Source organism: Mytilus californianus, unplaced genomic scaffold (genome assembly GCF_021869535.1).
Source record: "Mytilus californianus isolate M0D057914Y unplaced genomic scaffold, xbMytCali1.0.p SCAF_15, whole genome shotgun sequence".
NCBI lineage: Eukaryota > Metazoa > Mollusca > Bivalvia > Mytilida > Mytilidae > Mytilus > Mytilus californianus.
In genome coordinates, this window is record NW_026262637.1 from 23,429,396 (window position 1) to 23,439,339 (window position 9,944).

At 31.7% G+C, this 9,944-nt stretch overlaps 1 protein-coding gene across 3 annotated transcripts in view; it reads left to right on the forward strand.

Moving 5' to 3' along the window:
- The window catches only part of LOC127725697 (mitochondrial tRNA methylthiotransferase CDK5RAP1-like), an 88,896-nt gene that overhangs the window by 31,650 nt on the left and 47,302 nt on the right, over positions 1–9,944 (forward strand). The window lies entirely within an intron of this gene.

Sequence of the window (9,944 nt, forward strand, 5' to 3'; positions counted from 1 at the left end):
CCTCAGTCATGGTCTACTGACTTTGAAACTTTTGCTTACTTTACATGTATTAGTTTGTGATTAGGTCAGTTTATGGGGAACCACTTGTGGTAGGTCAATGATATTTGGTATGCAGTTGTGTTAGCATTTGTACATCTCATTTCCATGGAGATTATTTGGCCCCTGCTCCTCATTCATGGTCTATTGACTTGGAAACTTTTGCTTAGGTTGTATGTATTAGTTTGTGATTAGGTCAGTTTAAGGGGGACCACTAGTGTTAGGCGTCAACAATGTATTAGTTTGTGTTTTGGTTAGTGTAAAGGGCACCACTAATGATAAGTCAATGGTATTTGATATGCAGTTTTATAAGCATGCATTTCTCATTTCCATAGAGGTTACTTGGTCCTGCACATTAGTCATGGTTCATTGACTTTTAATGTTTTATAAAAATAAGAAGATGTGCTATGATTACCAATGAGACAACTCTCCACAAGGGACCAAATGACACAGAAATTAACAACTATAGGTCACCGTATAATGAACGAAAAAAAATATGATATACAGCAACAAATGACAACCACTGAATTACAGGCTCCTGACTTGGGACAGGCACATACAGAATGTGGCGGAGTTAAACTAGTTAGATGGCGATAAACCCTCCCCCTTACCTGGGACAGTGGTGTAACAGCACAAAACAAGAGCACACACTACAAAAAAATAAACGAAAAACAAATGTGATTAACAGCAACAAACAACAACCACTCAGTTACAGGCTTCTGACTTAGAACAGGCACATATAGAATGTGGCGGGATTAAACTAGTTTGCATAGTTTACATGTTTAAATGATTGCCATTTGGATTCAATCAAAATTACAAAAAGGCGAGACATATCCCTGTGTCAATCCTTTATTGTTTGTTGAAAAGGTGCATTTTCAATGCCTCTTCCTGTAAATTATTATTAAAAACTTCAATAAAAAATTAATAATACTACACCTTCCTTTGAAGATTTTTATTTCCAATCATGTCAAAATTATTTAATTGAAATAAGGAAGATATTAAAAATCAGTGCCCTTTAAATAATTGATATATCAAAGAATTTGTATCAATATTGAGAAATTTTCCAGCTTTGGGCAATTGAATAGATTTTTTTAGTAATATTATGGAGATGATATAAAACTCCCAAAAGCAACAAGTTATAAGTAAATTTAGGGAAACAAGCTTGGTTTATTAGCTGAAAAAAATTCCAATAATCTTTCAAAATATAATGCAAGAGTGATATAACAAGTTTTTTTTTGTTCACCATGATACCTGAGAATATGATTTGAAATTATGCACACAAGTCTTCCAGTCTTTCCATCAGTGATTTTGATTCCTCTGATTGTAAGATTAGTACCGTAGAAGAAGTACACTTTGTTCTGAGAGTTTCATGTGTTAAAAGGGGTGATTTTAATGAGGAAAATAACTCTGCCAACATTTTAGTGAAATAATAATGAAAATTATGATGTTCTACATTTCAATCCTTTTTTTTAACTTATGATTTTAGATCGTCCCTTGGACAACAAGTTAACATTTTGGGCTAAAATCACTTATCTAAAGATGTGTTGTTGTCTCTTAATGTCTTACAGAAGCTTGTATAAAAAAACACAAATATTGAAACTGAGATAAAAAAAAATGTCCTACTACCTGTTGCTATAAAGTGGCTGAATCACAGCACCCGAGATGCTTTGATTTTATGGTTCATTGGTCAATGTTAAGTTTATGTGGTTTGGTCTGTTTTCCAGGTACTATAAGCAATAGGACCAATATATTTCATGTATGGAATGATTGTAACTAAGGTGTACATATATGTCTGGCATGGTTTTTCTAACCTTGACATCATTTTCATGGATCATTGATAATGTTAAGTTTATGTGATACTTGTAGTAAAATCTTTATATTAAATTCAATTATAAGTAAAGCAGGCGCGACATTTCAGCTTCTGCATTCATGTTCCAACTTCTTGTGTGTTCTGTGTCCTTCAAAGCAGACTGTATTAAGAAAATACATTATAACTTCTCATTGAAGGATTATATTTTTTTAAATTAATGATAATTTTGTTTTGTTTCTTTTGTATGAGTTGTGACACAGGAAATAACTATGTAAATGCTAGGCTAAATTGTTAGCTATATACAAATGTAATAAGGTTAAATGATATGTATGTCCTACTTGCAATGAAACTAAGCCTTTTTGAATTAATTTTGATTTGTCTGCACTTTCTTGTTTATTTCTTAGATAATATAGATTGGACAACATTGAGATTGAAATATATCATTTCCAGAATAATTTATAATCAAGGTTTATATTTATACTTTATACTATATCACAAAGCTGTCACAAATAGACAATTACTAAATCAAACCTTGTTATCTAGACAGTATTTTCACTGCTTATAATTTATATCGCCAACCTGTAGTTAAATATTTTGATTTAGAAGGTGCTGATCTCTTCCATTTGTTCAAATTGACTTCATGATGAATTCTTGACTAAGGAAATGACATTGCATGAAACAACAGCATGAACAATTTACTGCAATATTGTGAATCATTCTAGCTGGTCTTGGGCTCATTCTTTGTAAGAAAGACTTTGATAGTTAAACCAATAGTCATTTTCACTTCACAAATATTTTTTGATAAACAAATAAAGGCCATAGATTTTGAAAACAGATTATTTCTATTCTATTGTCAGTCAGCAACCTACTATGAATTTTGGTAATAGAATAAGATTCATAAGGTTGATGATGAAAAATATGGACTATCATAAAATACCCCCCAAAAAATTTGAAACAATGGTCGTCTTTTCCCTCAGAGCTTCAAGCTCTTTGATTAGATCAATACATCCAGTCTTAACCAAAGCACTTTGTTCAAGAAAGATCTTCATTGAATCTATGATTGATTTCATATATGCAAAATTATTACCAAATCTGTTATTTGGCTCTTAATTTGATTTTTCCATCTTTCTGAAATACAACAATTGTTTAGACTTTTTTCTGCACATATTGAGATGATTTATGGTGTGTATTTCTAAAGTGATGAGTCATGAATATTGTTTGTGTTTTGTTTATGTTTACCTATTTTTATACGACCGCAAAAAATTTGCGTTCGTATATTGCTATCATCCAAAGACATTTGGTTTCCAGACAATAACTTTAGTATAAGTGAATGGATCTCTATGAAATTTGACCACAAGGTTCAATAGCACAAAAGGAAGGTTGGGATTGATTTTGTTGGGTCCCAACTGTTTAGGAACTAGACGTCAAAAAGGGGCCAAAAAAAGGTATTTTTCTAGTTTTCAGACAATAACTTGTGTATAAGTGTATGGATCTCTATGAAATTGTACCACAAAGTTCCTTACCACAAAGGGAAGGTTGGGATTGACTTTGGGGTTTAAGTTCCAAACCGTTCAGGAATTAGGGGTAAAAAAATGGGGGAAAAAGGTTTTTCTGGTTAATGGACAATTACTTAAGTATTAGTCTATGGATCTCTATGAAATTGAAACACAAGGTTCCATTCCACAAAGGGAAGATTTGGTTAGACTTTGGGGGTTATGGCTCAAACCGTTCAGGAATAAGGGGCAAAAAAGGGGGGAGGAACAAGGCTATTATGGTTTCCGGACAAATACTTAAGTATTAGTCTATGGATCTCTATGAAATTGTACCACAAGGTTCCATACCACACACAGAAGGTTGGGGTCGATTTTGTGGGTTGTGGCTTTAATCGTTAATAAACTAAGAGGCCAAATAGGGGCCAATAACAAGACTTTTCTAATACTGGCTAAGCTGGTTCTAACATAAATTATTTCTGATCTATATAAAGATATGGCAGGAGGCACACACCAAACAGGGTGTGTAAATTATTATATTTAGTTTGTAAACAAATTTACTAAGTATTGCACAACAGCAAGAAATCTTCAATTGATAATAAATACAAATCTTTTAACCAATTTCAATGAGGATTAGTTTAAAGTCTTGGAATTGTTTGAGGTTTTTACCATGTATTACTAAATTGGATATTTGGACATTTTTAAATAGGTCTACATTGAGGTCCAAAGGGTCCAAAATTAGACTTTGTTTGATTTCATCAAAAACTGAATTCTTGTGGTTCTATGATATGCTGAATCTAACTGTCCATTCAGATTTTTATACGACCGCAAAAAAATTTTGAGGTCGTATATTGGTATGACGTTGGCGTCGTCGTCGTCGGCGTCGTCGTCCGAATACACAATGGTTTTCGCACTCTAACTTTAGTTTAAGTGAATGGATCTCTATGAAATTTTACGATAAGGTTCAATACCACAATAGGAAGGTGGGGATTGATTTTGGGGGTTATGGTACCAACAGTTAAGGAATTAGGGGCCAAAAAGGGGCCGAAAAATAAGCATTTTTGTAACTTCCAGACATAACTTGTGTGTTATTGTATTGATCTCTTTGACATTGTACTACAAGATTCCATATCACAAAGGGTCGATGCTGGGATTGATTTTGGGGTTAACTTCCTCAAAATTTTAGGAATAAGGGGCCAAAAGGGGGCAAAAAACAAGCATTTTTCTAGTTTCATGACAATAACTTGTGTGTAAGTGTATGGATCTTTCTGAAATTTTACTACAAGGTTCCATTTCACAAAGGGAAAGCTGGAATTGAGTTTTGTGGTAATTGCCCAAAACGTTTAGTAATAAGGGGCCTAAAAAGGGGTGAAAAATAAACATTTTTTAGTTTCTAGACAATAACTTGTGTTCAAGTGTATGGATCACTCTAAAATTGTATTACAAGGTACCATACCACAAAGGCAAGGCTGTTATTGAGCTTGGTTTGGGGGGGAAGGGGGGGTGATGAATCATAGGGGGGGGGGGTCAAAAAAGGGGTAATTATTTTTTTTCCTTTTTTTTTGTTTAAAATTTACATTTTAAGTTAGTTTTTTTTATCACGAAGAGAATTTGGGGGGAGGGGGGGGGGTGATGAATCATAAGGGGGGAGGGGGGGTCCAAAAAGGGGTAATTATTTTTTTTCGTTTAAGGAATAAGGGGAAAAAAGGTTAAAAAACTAGGGTTTCCATTTTAATAGACAAATAATTGATTAAAGAACATTATTTAAAAGCAGTGTAAGGTTGGTAATTCAAACTCATTTAAATATCTCACCTACACTATGTTTGAATTATGTAAATTGGAAATTTGCCAATTATTTTAGTATAATAAACTTCATTGGAAATTTGCCAATATAAAATTTTGCTGATGAAGGTTTTTTGTTTACCTTTAGTCTGACTATGATGTCATTTTCTATTTTAATAGCCTTATGATGTAGTTAAATTTTTTTAATACTTTTATGATGTATTTTAATGCGCTTTTATGGTTGCAAATTTATTGTTTTAGTATAATAAACTCCATTGGAAATTTACCAATAGTTTGTTTATTTTTAGCTATGACTGTGATGTCATTTTCTATTTAATTTTAAGGTTACAAATTAATTTCAGTTTTAAATATTATTGTAAAATGTTTGCCCAAAACATTTATTAATAAGTGGCCAAAAAAGGGGGCAAAAATAAGCATTTTTTTAGTTTCCAGACATTAACTTGTGTTCAAGTGTATGGATTTCTCTGAAATTGTACTTAAAGGTACCATACTACAAAGGGAAGTGGGTCAAAAAATTTGGGGGGGGGGGATTTTTTTTCCTTTTTTTTTTCTTTAAAATTTTCCATTTTAAGTTGGTTAATTCTGATCACAAAGAGAAAGTTGGAATTGAGTTTGGGGGATAATTGCTCAAATGTTTAGGAATAAGGGGCTAAAAAAGGGGTTAAAAATAAGCATTTTTTTTTAGTTTCCAACAATTAATTGTGTTTAAGTAATTGGATCTCTGTGAAATTGTACTGCAAGGTACCATACCACAAACTGAAGGCTGGGATTGAGTTTGGGGGGGGGGGGGGGGGGCGTGATGTGTGAAAATTTTCCACTTAAAGTTGGTTAATTATTTCTGATTTAGATATAAAAGCAAATAATAATGATGTGGTTTGATTTTATCAAAAACTTAAATTGAAGTTATGTATATTGTAAATTTAGGTTACATTGGAATTTAAGAATTGGCTTTGGGGTAGGGTTATGGCTCAAACCTTTAAATAATAAGGGAAAAAAAGGTGAAAAAACAAGGGTTTCCAGGTTAATAGACAATTAAGTACAAAACATTATTTAAAAGCAGTGTAAGGTTGGTAATTGAAACTCATTTAAATATCTCACTTACACTGCTTTTAAATTATGTAAATTGGAAATTTGCCAATAACTTTATTGTTAATAAATGCATTGGAAATTTGCCAACAATTTTAGTATAATAAACTTCATTGGAAATTTGCCAATATAAAATTTTGCTGATGAAGGTTTTTTGTTTACCTTTAGCCTTGACTATGAAGTCATTTTCTATTTTTATAGCCTTATGATGTAGTTGAATTATTTAATACTTTTATGATGTGTTTAAATGGGGTTTTATGGTTGCAAATTTATTGTTTTAGTTTAATAAACTCCATTTAAAATTTGGTAATAAAAAAAATTTTTGTTTATTTTTAGCTATGATTATGATGTCATTTTCTATTTTACTTTTATGGTTGCAAAGAAATTTTTATTTTTAGATATTACTGTTAAATGATGCTGATTAAGGTTTTTGCTATGTTTAGCCATGACTATGATGTCATTTTCTATTTTAATATCTGTCATGATGTATTTAAATGGGCTTTTATGGTTACAAAGGAATTTTATTTTTAGATATTACTGTAAAATGTTGCTGATTAAGGATTTTGTTTATTTTTAGCCATGACTATGATGTCATTTTCTATTTTAATACCTTTATTATGTAATTTCCATTTTTAGATATTACTGTTAAATGATGCTGATTAAGGGTTTTTTGCTATGTTTAGGCATGACTATGATGTCATTTTCTATTTTAATATCTTTATGATGTATTTAAATGGGCTTTTATGGTTACAAAGGAATTTTATTTTTAGATATTACTTTAAATGTTGCTGATTAAGGATTTTTGTTTATTTTTAGCTGTGACTATGATGTCACTTTCTATTTTAATACCTTATGATGTATTTAAATGGGCTTTTATGGTTAGAAACCAATTTTATTTTATACGACCGCAAAAAAATTTTTGTGGTCGTATATTGGTATGACGTTGGCGTCGTCGTCGTCGTCGTCCGAAGACACATAAGTTTTCGCACTCTAACTTTAGTTTAAGTGAATGGATCTCAATGAAATTTTACCATAAGGTTCAATACCACAAAAGGAAAGTGGGGATTGATTTTGGGGGTTATGGTACCAACAGTTAAGGAATTAGGGGCCAAAAAGGGGCCAAAAATAAGCATTTTTATACGACCGCAAACAAATTTTGTGGTCGTATATTGGTATGACGTTGGCGTCGTCGTCGTCGTCGTCCGGCGTCGTCGTCGTCGTCGTCCGGCGTCGTCGTCCGAATACACATTGGTTTTCGCACTCTAACTTTAGTTTAAGTGAATGGATCTTTTTGAAATTTGACCATAAGGTTTAATACCACAAAAGGAAGGTTGGGATTGATTTTGGGGGTTATGGTACCAACAGTTAAGGAATTAGGGGCCAAAAAGGGGCCAAAAAGGGGCCAAAAATAAGCATTTTTTTAGTTTCCAGACAATAACTGTGGAACGGTGTATGGATCTCTCTGAAATTATACTACAAGTTTCCATACCACAAAGGGATGGTTAGGATTTGCTTTGGGGGGTTATGGCTCAAACCGTTTAGGAATTAGGGGCAAAAAAGGGGGAAAAACAAGGTTGTCCTGGTTAATGGACAAATACTTTAGTACAAAACATAATTTAAAGCAGTGTAAGGGAGATAAATCAAATACATCATTGAAATTATCTCCCTTACACTGCTTTTAAATTATGTATAAAGTAATGGTTAATGAACAATAAAGATAATTTAAAACAGTGTAAGGGAGGTAATCCAAATACAACGTTTTGGTTACTTCCCTTACACTGCTTTTAAATTATGTTTAAAGAAATGCATATTTATAAAGGAAGACCAGTGAAAATATCTGCAAATGTTGCATCTTTTTTTTTACAAAAAAATCCATATGAAAGATTTGAAACTATATTTTTAATTCTATTATAAAATAGATTAAGTTAGCACTATGGTAAATTTAAATGAGTAATTATGGTTGCCAACTCCATTGGAAATTTGAATTGAGATTTTGACCATATCTTGAGGGAAAGAATTTTTTGGGGGAAAAAAGGGGGGGGGATAAAAAGAAATTGTGGGGGGTCAATTTTTTCTCATTTCAGATTTCAGAAATTAAAAAGAATTATTCTTCAAATATTATTTTTTTTTCAAATTTCAAATATTGAAAAATTTCAAGAAGTAATCTTTAATTGCACAGTATGGCGCATTAGATTTGTAAAATCTTTGATCACATTTATTTATTTGTTATGCCGAATCTAACAGTGTATTTAGATTTTTTATTTTGGGTCCAGTTTTCAAATTGGTCTACATTAAGGTCCAAAGGGTCCAAAATTAAACTTTGTTTGATTTTAGCAAAAATTGAATATATGAGGTTCTTTGATATGCTGAATCTAAACATGTATTTAGATTTTTGATTTTTGGCCCAGTTTTCAAGTTGGTCCAAATTGGGGTCCAAAATTAAACTTTGTTTGATTTCAACAAAAATTGAATATATGAGGTTCTTTGATATGCTGAATCTAACCATGTATTTAGATTTTTTATTTGTGGACCCCGTTATCAAATTGGTTCATATTGAGGTCAAAAGGGTCCAAAATTAAACTTTGTTTGATTTCATCTAAAATTGAATTATTAGGGTTCTTTGATATTCCAAATCTAACCGTGTATTTAAATTTTTAATTTTGGGTCCTGTTTTTTAAATTGGTCTACATTAAGGTCCAAAGGGTCCAAAATGAAACTTAGTTTGATTTTAACAAAAATTGAATTCTTGGGGTTCTTTGATATGCTGAATCTAAACATGTGTTTAGATTTTTGATTATGGGCCCAGTTTTCAAGTTGGTCCAAGATAGGGTCCAGTATTTAAACTTTGTTTGATTTCAACAAAAATTGAATATATGGGGTTCTTTGATATGCTGAATCTAAACATGTATTTAGATTTTTGATTATGGGCCCAGTTTTCAAGTTGGTCCAAATTGGGGTCCAAAATTAAACTTTGTTTGATTTCATCAAAAATTGAATTATTGGGGTTCTTTGATATGCCAAATCTAACCGTGTTTTTAGATTTTTAATTTGGGTCCTGTTTTTTTTAAATTGGTCTTCATTGAGGTCCAAAGGGTCCAAAATGAAACCTAGTTTGATTTTAACAAAAATTGAATTCTTGGGGTTCTTTGATATGCTGAATCTAAACATGTGTTTAGATTTTTGATTATGGGCCCAGTTTTCAAGTTGGTCCAAGTTGGGGTCCAAAATTAAACTTTTTTTGATTTTAACAAAAATTGAATATATGGGGTTCTTTGATATGCTGAATCTAACCATGAATTTAGATTTTTTATTTGTGGGCCCCGCTATCAAATTGGTTCATATTGAGGTCAAAAGGGTCCAAAATTAAACTTTGTTTGATTTCATCAAAAATTGAATTATTGGGGTTCTTTGATATTCCAAATCTAACCGTGTATTTAGATTTTTAATTTTAAGTCCCGTTTTTTTTAAATTGGTCTACATTAAGGTCCAAAGGGTCCAAAATTAAACATAGTTTGATTTTAGCAAAAATTGAATTCTTGGGGTTCTTTGATATGCTGAATCTAAACATGTGTTTAGATTTTTGATTATGGGACCAGTTTTCAAGTTGGTCCAAGTTGGGGTCCAAAATTAAACTTTGTTTGATTTTAACAAAAATTGAATATATGGGGTTCTTTGATATGCTGAATCTAACCATGTATTTTGATTTTGGACATTGGACC